The following is a 19,237-nucleotide window of genomic DNA, read 5'->3' as shown; positions in this document are numbered from 1 at the left end:
ATATATAATATACATATACATATATATATATATATATATATATATATATATATATATATATATATATATATATATATATATATATATATATATATATATATATATATAAAATTGTCGTTTCCTTTTTACTTTGGTGCTGGAAAGCGTACATGTGGTATTAGTACGAAAACAAAATTTTCGAGTATGAGAGATCTTCACGAATAGTAGTCTCTGTTTCAAGAAGAAAAAAAAAATCAATCAGGTGGAAATCATGAAAAAGTGAAAGGACGAATTTCGTTCCTAGCGGCGATGAAGGCTTTACGTAGAACTGGAACTCTTGCGTCTGTAGTCCATGCTAATAGTCGATAAGAAATGTCTCTTTTATTATTGATTGTCGGATTTTTATTTTCTTAGCGACTATATTTTTGAATGACAGGGACTTTTTATTAGAATGAAAGCGTAAATTTTCACATGATTATGAAACATTTAGAATTAAAAGTAAGGTTCTCTTAGAGAGATAGCGGCGTTTTTATTTTAATCTTCCGGAATGTACAAAAACAAGAACAATAAAGATAAAAATACATAGGCGAAGAAATGCAAATATCTACGCACTCTCAACTTCCCGTCTCCTTTTCTGACGTATGAACATTTCTCAAGTGTTAAAACTTCCCGAATTTCATACCCGCCAAATTAGCGAGGAAACGCTACCACGGCGTCGCCTTAGCGCTCGGGGTGGACTTCAGCGACGGTGCGGCAGTTTTGAATTTACGTAGTTTATATTCGTGTAAATAATTCTCTTGTAGGTTAAAACGTTTCAGTTGCAAAACAGATATTCAAAGCTAAGTTTGTTGCTTTTATATGTTGCTTATCTGGATAAAAATCAAGATATTTCTCGGCTGTGTGGTTATAAAATTTCTGCGGGGATACGACGTTTGTCCGTGGAATCTCTTCCCTGCTACAAATAAAGTATAATGAGCTCATGAATCGTTGTAATAAAGCATATTTATTAGTTAATGAATAAGTTGGCATCATATACTTGGTAAATTATCCTTCGAAAAGTAATATTTAATTTCAGCAGTTCCTTCTCTATTATGGTAAATAATATACTACCCTTATGTTTCCTTCCAGTCAAAGAATGAGACAAAGTACGATCATCTGCTTACTGTGTCTTATTGATTTTAGAATCGATACTGACAGGGCTATTCACACTGCATTGCTCAATAAGTAACACTTCTTTTGACACATCCTTTCACACTGCCTCACAACGAGAATCCATCTGGGTGTCTCTGTCTGCTTCCTATGCATTTTATATGTATGAAGTGAAATACTTTCACCTAGGAAATAGATGTATGAATAATACTTACGAGAGGTAGATCTTATCGAAGAAAGGAAAGCAAGTGTGAGAAATTGACGCACAAAGCACTGGGGTGGAGACCGTCAGAGTAGCGGTCCTTTCTGACACTCCGCTTGACCGAAATCCAAACGGTGAATAGTGAACCCGTTAAAAAAAGTGAGAATAAGACGTGGACACGTTCATTGCGTATGCTTTTCCGTCTCCCCTTTCTTTTCTTTCTTAGGCTTTCCCGCGATGCGACGGTGTGTCATTTCCGGATAGAACCCACCTAATGAGTTATTTACCGAAGACCGAAAAGGAGCGGTGAGCGAGCGAGAGAACAAGAGAGAGCGAGAGCGAGAGAAGGGGAAGGGAACGGTTCCACAGCCGACTCACCTGCATCGATTTATCCTGGGCGGAGCCACACGATGGGTAAGGGACAGGGCGGGGCCGCACGCACCCAGGAACACCGCTAACACACGTAGAAACGCACACACACACATACACCACCCACGCACGCACACACACACATTCACATATATGTGAGTAATGCAATACGTACAATAGTGGACACGCACACTGACTGACACACACACTTATGCACAACGCACACACATATATATTCACACACACACACACACACGCACGCACGCACGCACGCACGCACAAACAAGCACAAACAGATTAAAGGAGATCGGAGCAGGGGTTACGTAGAGGTTTGAACGAAATGCTAACAAAGAACGAGTATAGTAAAACAAACTCGTCAATAGCCTGTCTCGGGTCATTATCTGAGGGAGCTACAATAAATCGATAGTTAGAATAAAAGCATTTATTCTTAAAATAACAAAATACCGGGATTACAAAGACACGTTCTTAACGTCCGGGTTGTCGAGGAAGACAACGACAAAGGAGAACGATGCATGAAGTCTAGTAATGATATCATTTCAATGAATTTGTCATTCGAAGTTTTGAGGATTAGAAGACAGACATACATGTTCAGTCATTGTAGTAGAATTGCATCGGAATTTCAGTTTGCTGTGGCTTATTTGAAACGGTTTTAGAAAAAATACCTAAGAATTCTTTTGGAAAGGAAAAGTATATAGGTACAATTACATGTATTTATGTGTGTAAAGTAAGCATCAAGAAATGAGTGTAGTAACAACAACGTTGGGAATATACAATAAATACGAAATTCGTGAAATCAAAAGTATCATATTCAGTGATCGCTGATAGACGGTTGAGGGAAGGCAGAACGCAATGAATAAACAGGTGATGGGGAAGAATAAAAAGCCCTAAAGTAAGAGTAATGCATGTCTATCTAAATTATACCCTCTATTCTCGACAACACATATATGAATTTTTTTTTTTACGAAAAAAAGAAAGATTAATGCCGAGATTGTATGCATAAAATACCGTAGAAACTAATTAGAAATAATATTTCCAATAAGGAAATAATGAGCGGAAGAAAACAATAAGGAACCAATTTTAGGAATATTCCCAAAGAAAGTGGTTGATATAGTGATTAATATAAAGAGAAATGGGTGCTCCTGTTAGGGGTTCAGATAAGTTGAAAAATGAAGGAAAGTTAATATAATAAATAGCAGAGAAAAGAAGTAGGTTATGAAAATTTCGTATATCAGATTCCCTAAAAGGAACTAGACCCCCAGGGAACTCCGTGTTATTATCAGGAACCACAACCACAAAGGGAAAACAACACATAATAGGATAGAAAGGAGAGTACGAGCACATCATCGATAGAGAATAACAGATATAGGATTATTTTTATAAAAAAAAAAAAAAAGTTTTTTCGTCAGGAATGGGTGTTGGATGTTCATATGAAGTAGAAGTGCTTTGTGGGAAGATATTGGTTCGTCTATTTCGTCACCTTAACGAATTCCCGTCTGCTGTCGAGTAGTCAGCTTTAAGTTTTTTCTTCAGTGTGCATTTTCTTTGGTTGATTTTCAGTGGTGTGTCTCCAGGCACGCTTCATCAGTTGTGAATTGCAGGAAATTATCAGAACAAAATTGCTTACATAATTAGCTCGGGGTAGCGAAAGAGAACATTAGCTATTGTGGTGTTTTACTCAGAACGGAGGTTCATTTCATCTCGCCTTTAATTAGTCGTGTAATTATTGTTGTTTGTTTATATGAAGGTTTTACGTAAGGCAGTTGTTTTTATAAGTTTTATTGAGCATCAAGAAACTACCTTTGCTTTACACATTATATCGCCCATGAAAACAGATTCTTATCTATGCTTTTACATTGATCAGGTCATAGGATATGAACATCTAATTTTCTTTAATTTTTAGTTGGCAAAAAAAAAAGGTAAGGATTGTATGACTGGACTGCACCACAATGGACTGAAAAGTCCTGTAAATATTACATTAACATGATTTTCTAAAGTTTTAATGCTAAATTTATCCTATGGACTGAGAAAGCAAATGATCATAAACTATGAAGAGGCGTTATGATGAAAATGTGGAGCAAGTTAGGAATGCAAAGAGGAAATTTTTGGTACATGGGCGTAAGAGATAACTTTTTCTTCAGTGTTATTATATTATAACACCTCTTAAAATGTCGGGAATAAGGCACTCGATTCTTTGTACATATACTATAAGAGTCGTAATCGATTAAAGTGTTTAGGCTGAATTGTTTATTGTTCTTTGCAAAATGATGTATTTGCAGTACTGCGAAAACTATTATAAGATAAAATTCAAGCATGAAAACTATAAATCATAATCTATAAATAATAATAAATAATAAAACGTTTTTAGTAACTTAGTCTCTTTTCACTTTTACAATTGCGTAACACAGCCAGAGCTAAATTAGTGTATAGTTCTCGAAAAGACAATTGAATTAAAGTGTTGGGAATAAGTTGTTTATATCTGTTAATAAATCCAACAAAATAATATAGAGCTTTTATGGAATCATATTCACAGTGACATAGTGAGTCCTTTGATGTGTTTATATTTACAAATCAACACAGACCAGAATCTAATTATATAAATGTTCTTTCTCATTTTTTCTTTCAATTAAAATGCATTTCATATAAAGTTATAGAACACTGCTGGAATGCAAAATTCAATCGAAATTCTTGAATTGTAGGGTGTGTGTGTGTATGTGTATGTATGTATGTATGTATATGTGTTTGTATGGTATTGAGGTCTAGTGGCTGAGATGTTCACCTCACAAGCTATAAATTTTTACCTTGTATATCTTTTCATCTCATGCAAAAGTGATAGAATTCTGTTCTCCGCAATGCTTTTGTGATGTTGTTGCTGGTCCCATACCTTCTCCAACCTAGTGGCGCCTTCAACATTTGATTAACCTCTATATGCATTTTCATTGCTTAGTTCAACTTGTAAAATATATCATGTGTTGTTCTCCAGTTATATTAATTGCAGGTGGCTTATGTTAATTTTATTCTGTACTTCAGTTATATTAATTCTAGGACCTAGGTGTATATTATGTTCATTTTCTTCTGCAAAGTTGAATTTTCTTGTTTTGTTTCATTGGTGAGGGCAGATTTTAAAATCATGTATTCTTAAAGCAAATGGAATGTCATTTCACGAATACCATTTTTTACTCAATTGTTTGTACAGTGGGTGTTGCTTGATTATCACACGGATGACATTTCAATATTCGTCCCCAATTTGTTATGGTACAGGGGTCCGGCAATTTCATTTATGATTACAAGGGGTCCGTGAAGCTTTGGGAGTTGAGAACCATTGAACTAGAGCATTAGGCTCATGATTTCATGGTTCGTAGTTTAATACTGACTTGGTACTTGGCAGCTGGTCTAGTCTGAAAGAATACAAGCTTTAGCTGCTCTCAAGAAAAGTGTATTAGGCTAGCAATTTCGCCCCTAGAGACTTATCGACCAAAGCACTAAATATATATATATATATAATATATATATATATATATATATATATATATATATATATATATATATATATATATATATATATATATATATATATATATATATATATATATATATAGATGAGACGACTATTGTCCTGAAATAATGACATCTACACTTTTTCACTCTTCAAGGAAAAAGAGAATTATAGCGTGTAATATGTCATCTGATTGGTGGGGCATGGGGACTGATATTGCCAAAAGCCAGAGAAAGAATAAAAGACTAAAGCTGATGTTTTTGGATGTTAGTTGATGCGCCGCATATAGGAGGAAAAGTATGGCAACTGATTTGTTGAAGGAGGGATGTTTTGGCTCTTAGTGAGACAAAGGTGAAAGGGCAGTACTGTATTAGTAGGAATGAAAGAACAACGAGTGATGGACTAGGGTAGCTGAAATGTGTGGAGTTAGCAAGGGATAATACTTATAGTGTCAGAGAGATTCGAGGGCAAGTAAATAATGACAATTGTGTTAGTTTGAGGGATTTGATAGTAAGAGTGGGTATGGGGAAAAAGATGTAAGGGCGTATGGTCCGAGTATAGAAGAAATGATGCTGTAAGACAATGTTTTTGGAAAAGTTTAAATGTGTATATGGTTAGGTTAGAAAATATAATTGAGTGGTTGTGATAGATAATTTCATTGCAGTGGGTGCTGACAAAAATAGACGGCATTGTTGCTAGACATGGATTTCATGGAGTATACGAGAAATGAGAGTCTTGTGTAAATGTGATTGCAAAAAGGTTTGAGTTTCGATATACTGTACATAGCCTTCAAAGAAGATTGTTCATAGGTGTACTTGGGAAAGAAACAATAATGATAAAAGATTTTTACAATAAGTATTAGTATAGACCAGCAGAAAGATCAAGGTGATGGATGTAATGGCGAGGAGAGGAGTACCCGGAGGTAAATCTGATCCTTATTAGGTTAAGGCAAAAGTTAAGATAGAAGTTTAAATGGAAGAGGAGGAGGTGTTAATATGGATGTAAAGGTAATTTGGTAAGTTTGATAAGAAGGAAGTTGGAGAAGCATATCAGGGAACTATGCATGAAATAGTGGTGGTTCTACGTTATGAAGGGTGTAGTGAAGAAAAAAGAGATGTAATTGCATGGAACTCGTGTCTAGCTGTACACGAGGATGGATAGGGTGATCAAGAAAAAAACGATGAACAAAAAGGCAAGTATAGTGTTAAAAATGAAAGAGAGAAGGTGAGCAAGAACATTCAGGATATTAAGTTATTCTACTGGGAAGTCAACATTAATGGACAAAGTGATCCCATTACAAAAGTTGAATATGGAGAGATACTGCCTGCTCGTCTAGTGCCAGTAATGGTATTGTAAGAATATAGTCAACTATATCTGATAGAATTCCAAATTCACACGGGCTTCCTGAGTAGAGAAATATTGCCCGATTAGACGCTGATTTTCACATGAATGTGCTTTCACATCAGTTCTTAAACAGAGCTCTTATTGTTCCATTTGGCGCTTTGATCATGGTCGGACCAGTGTATCTATTATTATCGGATTGAACTGCATAATTTCGTGTCACTTTTCTTTTTGTTGTTGCTTTATATCTGAGTTCATGGGGGGAAATTTATGTCTTTACAGGCGCTAATGACCTCATTGAATGTTTAGTATAATCCTGTACACATATTATTTTAACTATTACCTACAAAATATTTCCGTAGTGAGATAAACTCGTCTAAATTCATTCAACAATGAAAACACCTGATATAAATAAGGATTATTTTTATTGAGATTTTATTCAAGTTCATAGGAAGTGCTGTAGATGAAAGGTCTAAACTTTTTCTTCCTTCCTTGTACTAGTGACCAAAATCGTTCCCGTAAGCGTTTGGGATGTTTCCCAATTGAAGTCATCCTTTTTTTTTTTTTTTATATCCCGATACGGAAGTGGGATTGTGGCAATTTGAGACAAAAGTACTGCATTAAAAACAATAGGGTAATGATAGAAACTGAAAAGTAGTACTGATAGATTAAGCTAACGGAAGATTCTGAGGATAGAAAATAACGGTCAGTGTATATTGTTTTTTGTATACCCATTTCGCAAATGTACAGAGAGAGAGAGAGAGAGAGAGAAAGAGAGAGAGAGCGTTACATACGTATAGATGTTTACTGAAATGATTAACGCCAAAATGAGTGGGAGGTTGAGTTTGTCGTCGAACTCAATGGATTATCGGTCGTCCGAAAGGTCAGAGTTGCTAATACACTTCATTTGTTTTGGTTAGGGGTTTTTGCAGGCAAAGGCTGAGACTTACATATCCGGAACGGCATAATAACAGCGATAGCTAGCTTCAAGAATGAGTTTAGTTATTCGTAGACGTTGGCAGTAGTTATTCAGTTGCTCTGAGAACACTGAGTTTTTATCTTGGTGACTTGAATTTTCTTGTTAATAACTTTCAGTTTCCATTTCACAGAATTTTTATTTTATCTCTCACCGCAGGGAATTGTCTTACAAAATTGGATTTTAACTTCGCTAGGTTTTAGTTTTCAGCTTGCAGAGTCCATACTATCTTTCTTCCACCTTACTTTCCACCCCCTCCTAACAATTGTTTCATAGTGCAACTGCGCTTTTTTCCTCCTGTTACACCTTTCAAACTTCCTTTACGCTCAATTTCCCTTTCAGCGTTGAATGACCTCATAGGTCCTAACGCTTAGCCTCGGGCTTGAATTTCATATTGCAATTTCAGTTCATCCTGCAGAGTTTGGTGTTCATCACTCAGACTTGAAGATTTCCTCGCAGGCTTTTGAGTGCTCATCACACAGAATGAGTTTAATTCAAACTTAGTTTTCATCTCAAACTATATATAAATTCCACAGACTAGGTTTTCATTCCAAATTTTGGTTTGTTGAACAGATATTGAATTTTCATTTTACAGATTTGGCTCCTCATCTCATAGGTGTTTGTTTTTCACACAAAGGTCTTCATCTCACAGGTGTTGGGTTTTCATAAAATTGAATGTGTCATAATTCAGTGTGGTGAAAATGTCACCACCAAGGAAATCAGATATTAGGTCCAAGAAATTCTGACTTCAGACGAGGATATATGATGTCACAATTCCAAAGGGATAAACAAATGTAAAACAGCCGCTGGGTTTTAACTCACTCTTGCTTGAACTTCTTCACACTGTACTTTCTTGGACTCGATACTTAAACTTATTTTCTCTCTCTGAGGATAAGTGTGAAATTCAAGTGATTTATCTCAGGGAAGACAAATTTTTTTATTAGATTTATCTTTCAACAATAAATGAAAATTTTCTGTAATTTTTCAATAAGATCAAGGACGGCACAAGCCGGTTTTCTCTATTAAAAATAATTATATTTTTACAAATATAAACAGAAAAACACAAAAGGGTAATACGGTGAGAGACAGAGCACTGTAGTCCATGTTCAAGTGGTTTTCAATGAAGGATTTTTTGGGCGTGCAGGGAGCATAACGTCTGGTCAGAGAGGTGGTATTACTTATTCACCTCCATAAGTGATCATCGGCAATATGAATGCTGCAAAACGAAAATGCACCAATCTCTGGTGCATCAGTAATCATTTTCTTTTTAGATGACGATAATGGAGCTCATTAGTAGGGACGAAGAATCCCACTATGTTTGAATAAATAATGTTTAGCCATCCACAGATATATTTTACTGAATGAAGATCTTTAGGCGGACCTCGGTGCTTAGACTGTTAAACTGGACAATACCGGATTCCCGGACCGCTATGGCAATGGAATTTTTATGGCTCTCACCTCTGCATTATTCCACATCCCCTCTCCCCGCCGCCGTAGACATATGACGGGAGGAGATGGCCTCCCTAGAGAGAATATAATAAGGATATAAAGCAGTCCGTCGCCTCAAACACATTCGGGCGCCTGAACCAACTTCAGTGGAAAAAGGGATATGACGTTACAGGCGAAGAGTTCCTTGTCAGGAAATTAGGTTTGATATTTAAACAACAGTAACGAAAGGTTTTCCAGGAATAGACCTCCCTTAGAGTGTATGGTGTCTTATGGACACCTGTGGTGTGAAAATCGATAAACAGGCGGATGTGCAGCTGCTGTTAAGATGAGATACAAATGGAGAATAAGCATGATATAAATAAAGGTGGAGATGGAAATATTCAAGAGGAGAAATGAATATTAGGATGTGGTAGATTGTTTTGCCACAGTTCATCTTCCGATATCCGTCTAATGGTATTTGGATCTTCGTCTCACTTTTGTTTTCATTTCATTTACCATGGTTTTTATCTCACAAATTTGACATTTGGGTTTAGTAATTGTGATTTCCTTCTTATTGGCTTCTGGTATTTATTTGAAAAAACGGAGATTTCGTGTTCCAGTCTTTGGATTTTCATTCGAAGGTTGTTTTAATACAAGCCTCTTTTCCAGAATTTGAGCTTTCATGGATTTTTACTAAGAATTTATATCTCACTTCAAGTTTTTTCCTTACACTGTTTGAACTTTCATCACACAGACTGCGAATTCGAATTTTCCTCTAATACTTTGATTTCCTTGTTGTAGACTTTGTGTTTTTATCTCCCAAACTTGGATTTTTCGCCTAACAGTCGTGGACTATATAGCATTGGTCAAGTTTCATCTCACAAACTGACAGTGAGTTTTCTTATAGACTTCCAGTTTCAGATTTCATATAAAAAATTTGGGGCTTTTAGTTTGAAGGCTTTGAACTTTCGTCTTAAATTCTTTAGGTTTACATGCAAACAGATTTTTTATTTCGTAGAATCCAGGACATGTCTAGATTGCCCGAGGATGTAGTTTTATGCCCATATTATGCTCAGTTGGCGTTCCTTAAATTTTATTAGTTAATGTGTATCTACATTATGAAGGTTTTTATGTTTAATATCCTCAGTGACTTACGGATTCCAGTTTAGTATCGAATGTACATAACCACATTAAGTTTGCATGTAAAGTGTGTGGAGTTTCTCTTTCAGTACTCTGTTGTGGTTCCGTGCTTGTCCTTACTTTTGGCTAAAACTCGACATGCCGAGGTTTGCTGCTTTTGATTGTAATTCGATTAGGTTTTTAGGGAAGCATATATGTATATACATGTTTAGATATTTATTTATGTAAACATACGATCTTATTACATGATTCACTTATTTATTTTGTTTTCAATCTTTCTGGCATGAACGTTTGAGTGAGGTTAATTTAAAGAAGAAAATCTGTATTCACAGCTGAAACCTTCAAAAATAAAAGTAGTTGTTCAAGTTGATAACAAATTACCGGTGATTTATGTTAGGGGACTATGCCATGAAAATAAAAATTTTCTTGAAATCCCTAAGAAGAGAGAATAAAGTTCTGTATCATTGTAAGTGAAAGGTCAAGTTGAGAAAATATTTATTATTAAAATGTACAACTGATATAGCCTCAAATTACTTGAGTTTTGCAGTTGATATGCCCTATTTTGATAAAGATATTGGGTCCTTTTTAAAATTAAATGATAGCTACCATGACTTCGTGCAAAATTATATATCAATATCTAGGATGTATACTCCGGCGTCTCATAATTATTAGACGCCGGGGTATACATCCTAGAGTTCTGAAGCACGAAATCCACTGGGAATCAATTTTTAACTCCCTTTTTTTTTTTTTGGAAAACTGGTATGCCGTTCCAGTGTTTGTATCTTGGATCAGACGTCGTCTTGTTTCTGTTAGTTGACTTGAAAACATTTCGTCCTTCTACATTCACGCGCACATGAGTTTGTATCTTCATATACCGAAGGGTTGAGACTTTTTTACAGACATTAAATGTTGACCATTGCCTTTCATTTAAGATAAAAAGATGATGGTCATGGAGAGAGATTCCTTGAATAAAATGGATATTGTTACATGGATTTGAAAGTTTGGTCCCAAGTTCATAGATTCGTGTATTCAAACATAGGAATGATAAGATTGACTGAGAATTTATTAGAATTTATTTCACTTTGAGAATTTATTTCACTTTCTATTACTATGAATTGAAAACGAACGAAGTGTTGACAGATTTCCAAAACTGTTACATTTTAAGAGGTAATTTAAAACAAATATAAGTTTAGTCATGTAATACTATAACAGGGTAGCGATCTCTTAAACTTCTAATTTATTATTCAAGACAGTAGTTCTGTACGTAAGAAAAGAGAGACAGAGAGTACAAAAGGCACTAAAAACCTAAACAGACCAATGTTTGTTTTGGCGACCTATGACGCCTGTTTCCATGTTGCTGAAGTTACACATCTGTAGTGCTGATGTATATGTTAAACCCATACAAAACATGGTTCCATTTGATTTTTCATTCTTCTTAGCGTTATTAGTCGGCATTTAATCTCTTGATATGGTATTTTCAATTGAAGCTACTGTTTTATGTCTCAAAGGTTAGTTGTTTTCATCCGAAAGGACTGGAATATGCCTTTCTGTAAGATTGTCATTTGGATAACTATTTCTCTGTTCGTGTGCCTGCTAATCATTATATTCGTCTATATCTGTATAAATTTTAAGGTTTTGTCCTTCTTGAATTAATTGATTATACAGAGGTATTCTTCTCAGAAGAAAACTGAATTAATGAAAGGTATCGAAACAGGAAAATATCAGTGTTTAAGTCTGAGTCACAGCGTTTATCTACTATCCTAAGAGAAAGTGATGCTTTGAAAATTTCCTTAAAGTAATGAAGTTCCTGGAGCAAAATTCTGCAACTGACAAAGTCGTGCCTTTTGATAAAGTAGAACCATTACGGGCTTCCAGACACAGGCATGTTTCTGATGGTATGAAAAGTGCTTTTAAAGAAAAAAAAAAAAAGGTTGGAGCCTTTTTAATGCACTTGCATAAAAAAATCTTGACCTGCAGTTTTATATATCCTAAAATATTTGCAGTTCCTGTTATGATGTAGATATTGAACAATAATGCTATTTTGTACGTATTTTAAAGGAATTATGGAGAACCATTGGTGAGCATGAAAGAGAGCATTAGGAAAATTTGACTTGTAAACATTTATTTGTACAAGATCTCTCCCTCGATCTCTTATTGAAATCCGTTATGATGTTTATAAATGAAACTCTTGTCTTAAAGAATTTGTCGATTTGAGAATAAAGGTTTAAAAAGCATGTTAGTTGTTAAATGATAGGATAAAGTGAGATATGATATCGTAATGGAAAATACGGAACTTCCATATGTAGATGAGATAATAATGAAAGGGAGAGCAAACTGGCTGAAACATGTCCATCGTACTGCAGGCTCCTCTAGGCACCAGGAAAGTTGGTAGACCTAGGCCTACTTGGATGACAACTCGGAGAAATGAGGCTGAAGATTTATGGATGGTAAAGTACAGGAAAGACATGAATTAGGGCATTTCACAGAGGCCCTTTGCGCCACACGCCGTTGGAGGCAATGGTGGTGATGACCAGAATGAAAGTTGAGATTCAGTTTCTTCATTAAGAATTCCTTTGTTAGGAATTTGGGCTTACAGGGCAAGTTGAACTCTGAAACTCAATGGAGTGTGATAACTGGCTAAAGATCAGACAGCAGCTCAAAAAGAGTAATCCGATCAGGCTTGTGATTCTTTACGACTGACTGTATTGTATGCTCAGGGTTTCCTGGCCTCAACTATGAAATAGTTGTAAGTTAACTAAAATGGACAAGCTTATCCGAGGAAGGTGACCCAAGTTATATCAGAAGTAGAAGAGTCTAGAGCAAAGGCGCGATGTCTCTTTGGTTATTTCGATAAGCGCCCCCACTAAAAACCTCGTTGTTTCGACTTTGAAAACAAAAACTTTGTTCAGCCAAATGGGAGGTCGCTAGAAAATTCTGAGGGGACTGTGGGCTGTTAGAGAGAAAAGTTCGGTTGGGAGCTGAATTCGTTAAGATAATTATGTAGAATACCTTCTCGTTCGTTACATACTGGTTTGAAAAGCGTGTTTAAGTTTGGTTTTATTATACTTAAAGTTTTTTGTTTCTAATGATTTATCATTTAACACTGAGACTACTACAACTGAATTAACAGTATATAAGCAGACTGTACATTCAAATTAGTACTGGTATACTGATGCACACCAAATATTTTCAAGGCAGTGAAATTTTTGCTTCATAGAAATGAATAATTTCTGATTTCTTCAGATTTTTGTTATTAGAAATAATTTTTCATGTAATATTAGTTACTGTTTCCACCTGATATTATATGATTTATTCACACATGAATAAAGATGGTAAAAATAACACTAAAATACAGAAGAACATAAACTTCTCTCGTTCATCGACTAACTCGAACTTAAGTAAAGCTTATTAGTATCTAATCTAATAGAGTAATGTTATTATAGAAGTGAATAACTTTATACTGGTATAGTAGTTACTAATCATTGTTCTATAAACCTGGAAGGGAATGAGCGGTCCGCAGTATTTGGGACAATGCCGATAGGGAGCACGTGACAAAAAGGTTAAAGAAGCATTGAGGCAGTATTATTAGTTTTGAAAATATTCACTAAGCTACTGAAATGAAATATTTCATCCCTACAACTCTCAGCCATGTGATAATATCTTAAGTGATATTAAAGAATAAAAAGTACGTTATCTATCAAATAAATGTCTCGTATTATGTTATTTTATGGATTGAAAACCGAATGTTCCAGAGCAACGAGAAAGCCAGTTCAGAGCTAGTAGCACCAACGTCAGTCCTAATGCAAATTTATCTTGTATACACGAAAATCTCTTGACCCTATGGCAGTAGTTTGTACATGTTTGTTTTGCAATGATAAATAACAAAACCTGCAGAATCAGAAGGTTGTATGCGCTTTTAGGAACAATAATATACGAGATATTAAAAGTAATAAACATTTTTATGGTAGCTTGACACTAGACCCATGAGATCATTGATTTGTGAGCTTTTCACCGAATGTTAAGTTGGAGGCAAGCGCATTCGAAGGTTATAAAATGAAAATGTAGGTTAGGTCAAGGGAATGTTTATTGGCTCTTGGGTTTTGGATCAAAGGTTAGGGGGCAATGCAGTGCAGTGAGTACTGAGAAGAGCTTAGAAAAAATGCCTTGTTTATGCGCAAACAATGCACTGTATCTACATTAGATACCGTTGTGTAAATTCGTTGCTGAAAGGAATTTAGAGCCGTATTGCACCGAAATTCTTGGTAAATAACTTCCTCAGGAATAAATAGTTTTAAAGACACCATTTGCAGAGGAAAATGTATGAACGGGTATGAAGTGAGGGACTGACTTTTAAGATTTCTATTTAGACTTTAAAACTGCCTGATCAATAGTTCTGGAATCATGTAGAATATATATAGAATTCTTAAAAATTGGAAAAGTTGTCAACTCTGTCATACATGTCAGTGATCCTGGTATCTGTCATGCCAAATAACTGTTATTATTCAGTCACTCACATTCACGGATAGGGAAGATTTTGCATTATAATTATTATTGTTAGCGAAGCCGCAGCCCAATACGGAGAAAAAGAAATATAGAAACAAAGAAAAAGAAGTAAGACAAACTAAGAAATTACTCTCGTATAGCAGCTAAATAAAAGAAAAACTTAAAATCTGTTTGAATTCGTGCAATTCCAATAAACTACACTGATAGGAAGATCAGTCCATGATACGATCACATAAGGAGCAGCACTTGCAGAAAACTGTGTGGTACTGTGGTACTGAGCCTCAGAAAAGATCAGGCAAGACTCAGAATTAGCAACATGTATCTTTGTCAGAAATGGTTTACCTCCGTACAGTCCGCTTTTTGCTAATTTTGACGATAATTTTAAAAGATTACTGGGATATAGGATGAAGTATGACGTTCAAAAACTTGTTTCAAAAGAATAAAGCTATTTTCCATATCACTTAATTCGGTGTTCTTACCATGCATGAATTAGCTATATGTGTTTTATACTTTTATATTACTAATTAATAAAAATAGTCAGACTAATCCTATATCTGTACCTCGGTGCATTATTTTGATAGACATTAAAGATGGTCAACACTCTGGTCAGCAATATTGCCTTATCTGGATCAGAGATATAATTAAAAAAGAGTTCTCTTCATTAATCAAGGTCATTTGGTATTTAGGTTTAAAAGATTCTTGAGAAAGTGGAACGGACAGTTTACACTGCACATTTTATATTGCTCTGTCTTGTTCATCTGTAAAACCAGCGTTCTGTATTTGGCACTTAAAAGTCACCAACATATCCTTGCACAAAATGTTAAGGCATGAAAATTTTACACATAAACTGAGATGGTCTGCTGGGATTGCGTTTTAGTTTGTCACAGCATTTAGCTGTTTTAAATCTTTAGTGCTTGCTCTTTCACCTTAAAATGAGGGACTTTCATGGAAATAGTACTTTTATGAATATAGAATTCTCATATATATTCCAGTGAGCATGCATAGGTCAGTTTGACCGACCAGCAGAGAGAGAGTGAGGGAGGTGGAGACCTCCAGAGAAGTAAGTGTACAAGGTTGCTTGCTTGTATTTCACTATTTGAGAAACTAACTCTGGTACTTCCTAAACCCCTTAAAACCTTTATGGCCTATTTGATTGATGTATTTGCAACTGCAACAAAAGTTCGGTGATAATGTATTTCCAAACGACGACCTAATTAGTGATTGCACTGCAGCCTCCTTCAGTAATTAAGACCAGAAAAAGGAGACATGAGATGTTTCTCATTCTTTTCGTCTCCGTTCTTTTGTTTCCTGTTTGGCTATTCAGTTTATTCGTTATATTCTTCCATTGTCATCTCTGCCTGTCTGTATCTATCTTTTTATTTTGGTTAATATTACGTGTTCTATTCCTACATTATATATATATATATATATATATATATATATATATATATATATATATATATATATATATATATATATATATATATATATATATATATCCTTTTATATATATACATATATATATATATATATATATATATATATATATATATATATATATATATATATATATGGATATGTGTATACCAAAATTGGTATACATATGACTTACTATCTGGAAAAGAATACTGTGGGGGTAAGACATCACTGGCACCAAAGGGGGCGGGATGTGGGAAGGGGTGACATGTAAAAATAACCAAAAACGACAGATATTAGTGTCTAATCCATAGTTTTCGAGGTCCCTGAGATGAATAGTGACACTCCCGATGCCCTTTAAGTCCAAGTTCAGCCCCAATAGGAAGGGGTGGGTGGGAAGGTGGTGACATGTAAAGATAACTGAAAACAACAGATATTAGTGTCTAATCCATAGTTTTCAGGGTCACTGAGATGAACAGTTCAGATAGGAAGGGAGGCTTGAGGGGAGGGCAGGAAGGCTATGATATGTAAAAATAACTAAAAACAACAGAATTTAGTGTCTAATCCATAGTTTTTGAGATTGCCGAGATGAATAATGACACTCCCAATGCCGTTTTAAGTCCAAGTTCAGCCCAGACAGGAAGGGGGTGTGAGAAGAGGTTGGAAGGGGTTGACATGTACAGATAACTGAAAACGACAGATATTAGTGTCTAATCCATAGTTGTTGAGGTCACTGAGATGAATAGTGACGCTCCTGATGCCCTGTAGGCCAAGTTCAGCCCTGATAGGAAGGGGGTAAGAAGGGGTGGGAAGTGGGTGACGTAAAAACAACCGAAATCGACAGATAGTGTCTAATCCATAGTTTTAGATGTCGCTGAGATGAATAATGACACTCCTGATGCCCTTTAAGTCCAGGTTCAGCCCTGATGGGAAGGGGTGATATGTAAACATAACCGAAAATGACAGATATTAGTCTCTAATCTATAGTTTTTGAGGTCGCTGAGATGAATAATGACACTCCCTGTGTCCTTTAAGTCCAAGTTCTGCCTCAATAGGAAGGAGGGGGTGAGAAGGGGTTGGAAGTTGGGGACACGTAAAAATAGCCGAAAACAACAGATATTAGTGTCTAATCCATAGTTTTCGAGGTTGCTGAGATGAATAATAACGCTCCCGATACCCTTTAAGTCCAAGTTCAGCACCAATAGGAAGGGGGGTGTGAGAAGGGGTGGGAAGTGGGCGACGTAAAAGTAACCGAAAACGACAGATATTAGTGTCTAATCTGTAGTTTTCGAGGTCACTGAGATGAATAGTGGCACTCCTGATGCCCTTTAAGTCCAAGTTCAGCCCTGATAGGAATGGGGGTGAGAAGGGGGAAATATCAAATATAAAAATGATGGGCAATATAACTGAAGCAACTATCTTAACAGGAAAGGGAGAGAGTAGAGGGGGTGTTGGGAGGAGAAAGAGGGAAAGAGTGAGGGATTATTGGAGAGAGAGAGAGAGTTTATCGGTTGTCATTCAGAGTTTTCCTGAGCAGCACCGAGTTAGTCAGCTAATATATATATATATATATATATATATATATATATATATATATATATATATATATATATATATATATATATATCACAAGTCCATGATAATCAGCACACATGTACAAAGGCCTTTTCATGCAAGGAGCTAAAGTTTCCCTCCTGAGGAATAGATTCCTAATTGAGAAGTTCCTTTGAAGGAGCCGTTGAAATTTGCATTGCGCTTTCGGTCGATTATCCACACGAAAAGAGAGTTGTAAACAACCCAATGACTTTAGGAAAACGTGGCCATTCTTCACATGAGCCCTAGCTGTGTGGTTCAATCGAAGCTCATTGCTCTCTCTCTCTCTCTCTCTCTCTCTCTCTCTCTCTCTCTCTCTCTCTCTCTCTCAGCCATACTCATCATTTTATCATTTTCCTCGCAGCACTTTCATTTAGACCGTGATTGACCTTCTTATTCAGTTACCAAAGACCCTCACAATGGGTTCATTACTGAATAAGTAAATTGTCACTTTTTTCAGAAATTCATTTTACAATTTTGAACTCTGTGTGTGTGCCAATTTTTATTAGATGCCAATTTACTGTTAGAGTTGCCATTTGTTTCCAGGTGCCTTAAAAAAATTCTGTTCTCTAAAAGTTTTCTGTTCTCTTTTATTCATTTTAAGATTTCATTAGTTTTTTCTTGTATGAAAGAAAGGTTATCAACAAATTATGATCATTTATTTAATTACTGATTTTGCTTGTCACTGCTATTTTTATAACTAACACAATTTTAACTTCGAAAAGCATGTCATTGTACCTTTTATGCACTCTTTTATGGTATCCATATATGCTCGCGTTCTTATTCTTAGCTGCTTTTGTTTTTTCTGATGTAACAGTGATATACTCGCATAAATCGTTAGTCGGTGGACTTGTTCTTCTAAGATATTTACTGCTCTTTTATGCCATCCGGAGCTCCTTGATTTACCCCATTATTTGCCTCCCTTGTCCCTCGTATGATTACTGAAGCATTCTTCAAAATTCGTCTCTCGGATTTCCCCATGGTTTTACTCCCTAGGTAGTTTTTCGCCTTGTTAGCTAAGTTTCAGCAGGATGAGATTGCAGAATGTAAATTAAATATATACATATATATATGTATTTATTATATATATATATATATATATATATATATATATATATATATATATATATATATATATATATATATATATGACACAAAGAAGTAGTGCGTGCAATAGAAATACAGATAGGCTGTGTATGAGATGGCAAGATTTTGTGAACGTTTCCTAACAGGAAACTGGGATTTGTACTAAGTTTATGACACATCTTCACATCGTTATCATTTCTGTTTATTCTCTAAATCTTTGATATTTCCTTCACTTGCGTTGCTTCTCTTGTAATTCATTCGGTACCCCTTCGTTAATCATGCTTTCTTTGTCTACCTTTCATCGTTATTTTCTTTTTATGCATGGCACCTGTGTTTCGCTCACCCTTTTCTTTCCCCACCCATTATCCTTTCTTCGTCTTGTTTTAACACCCTCTCTACCCTTCCTGGTAATCCAGTTACTGTCTCAGCCCTTCCCACCCCCAAAACGTAGGTGATATAATCATTCGTTTCCTCTGTAATGCTAGAAGTCTTATCTTCAGTATACTTGCTGTTGCCTTCCTTTCATTCTTGTAGCGATTTT

At 35.5% G+C, this 19,237-nt stretch overlaps 2 protein-coding genes across 7 annotated transcripts in view; one reads left to right on the top strand and one right to left on the bottom strand.

Moving 5' to 3' along the window:
- Nucleotides 1-19,237, top strand: part of LOC136838899 (WAG22 antigen-like) — a 342,430-nt gene that overhangs the window by 85,267 nt on the left and 237,926 nt on the right. The window lies entirely within an intron of this gene.
- The window catches only part of ChAT (Choline acetyltransferase), a 256,104-nt gene that overhangs the window by 159,725 nt on the left and 77,142 nt on the right, over nucleotides 1-19,237 (bottom strand). For 2 of the 6 annotated variants that reach the window (XM_067103844.1, XM_067103846.1), the window contains exon 1: nucleotides 1,344-1,480. The exons of the other annotated variants lie outside the window; for them this stretch is intronic. The gene's annotated coding sequence lies outside the window, so the exon portion shown is untranslated. Of the gene's footprint in view, nucleotides 1-1,343; nucleotides 1,481-19,237 lie in introns of those variants that run through there. 6 annotated transcript variants of the gene reach the window in all.

Source organism: Macrobrachium rosenbergii, chromosome 5, assembly GCF_040412425.1.
Source record: "Macrobrachium rosenbergii isolate ZJJX-2024 chromosome 5, ASM4041242v1, whole genome shotgun sequence".
NCBI lineage: Eukaryota > Metazoa > Arthropoda > Malacostraca > Decapoda > Palaemonidae > Macrobrachium > Macrobrachium rosenbergii.
Note: the sequence above shows the minus strand (reverse complement) of the source record. Positions and strands in the feature narration are given on the sequence as shown.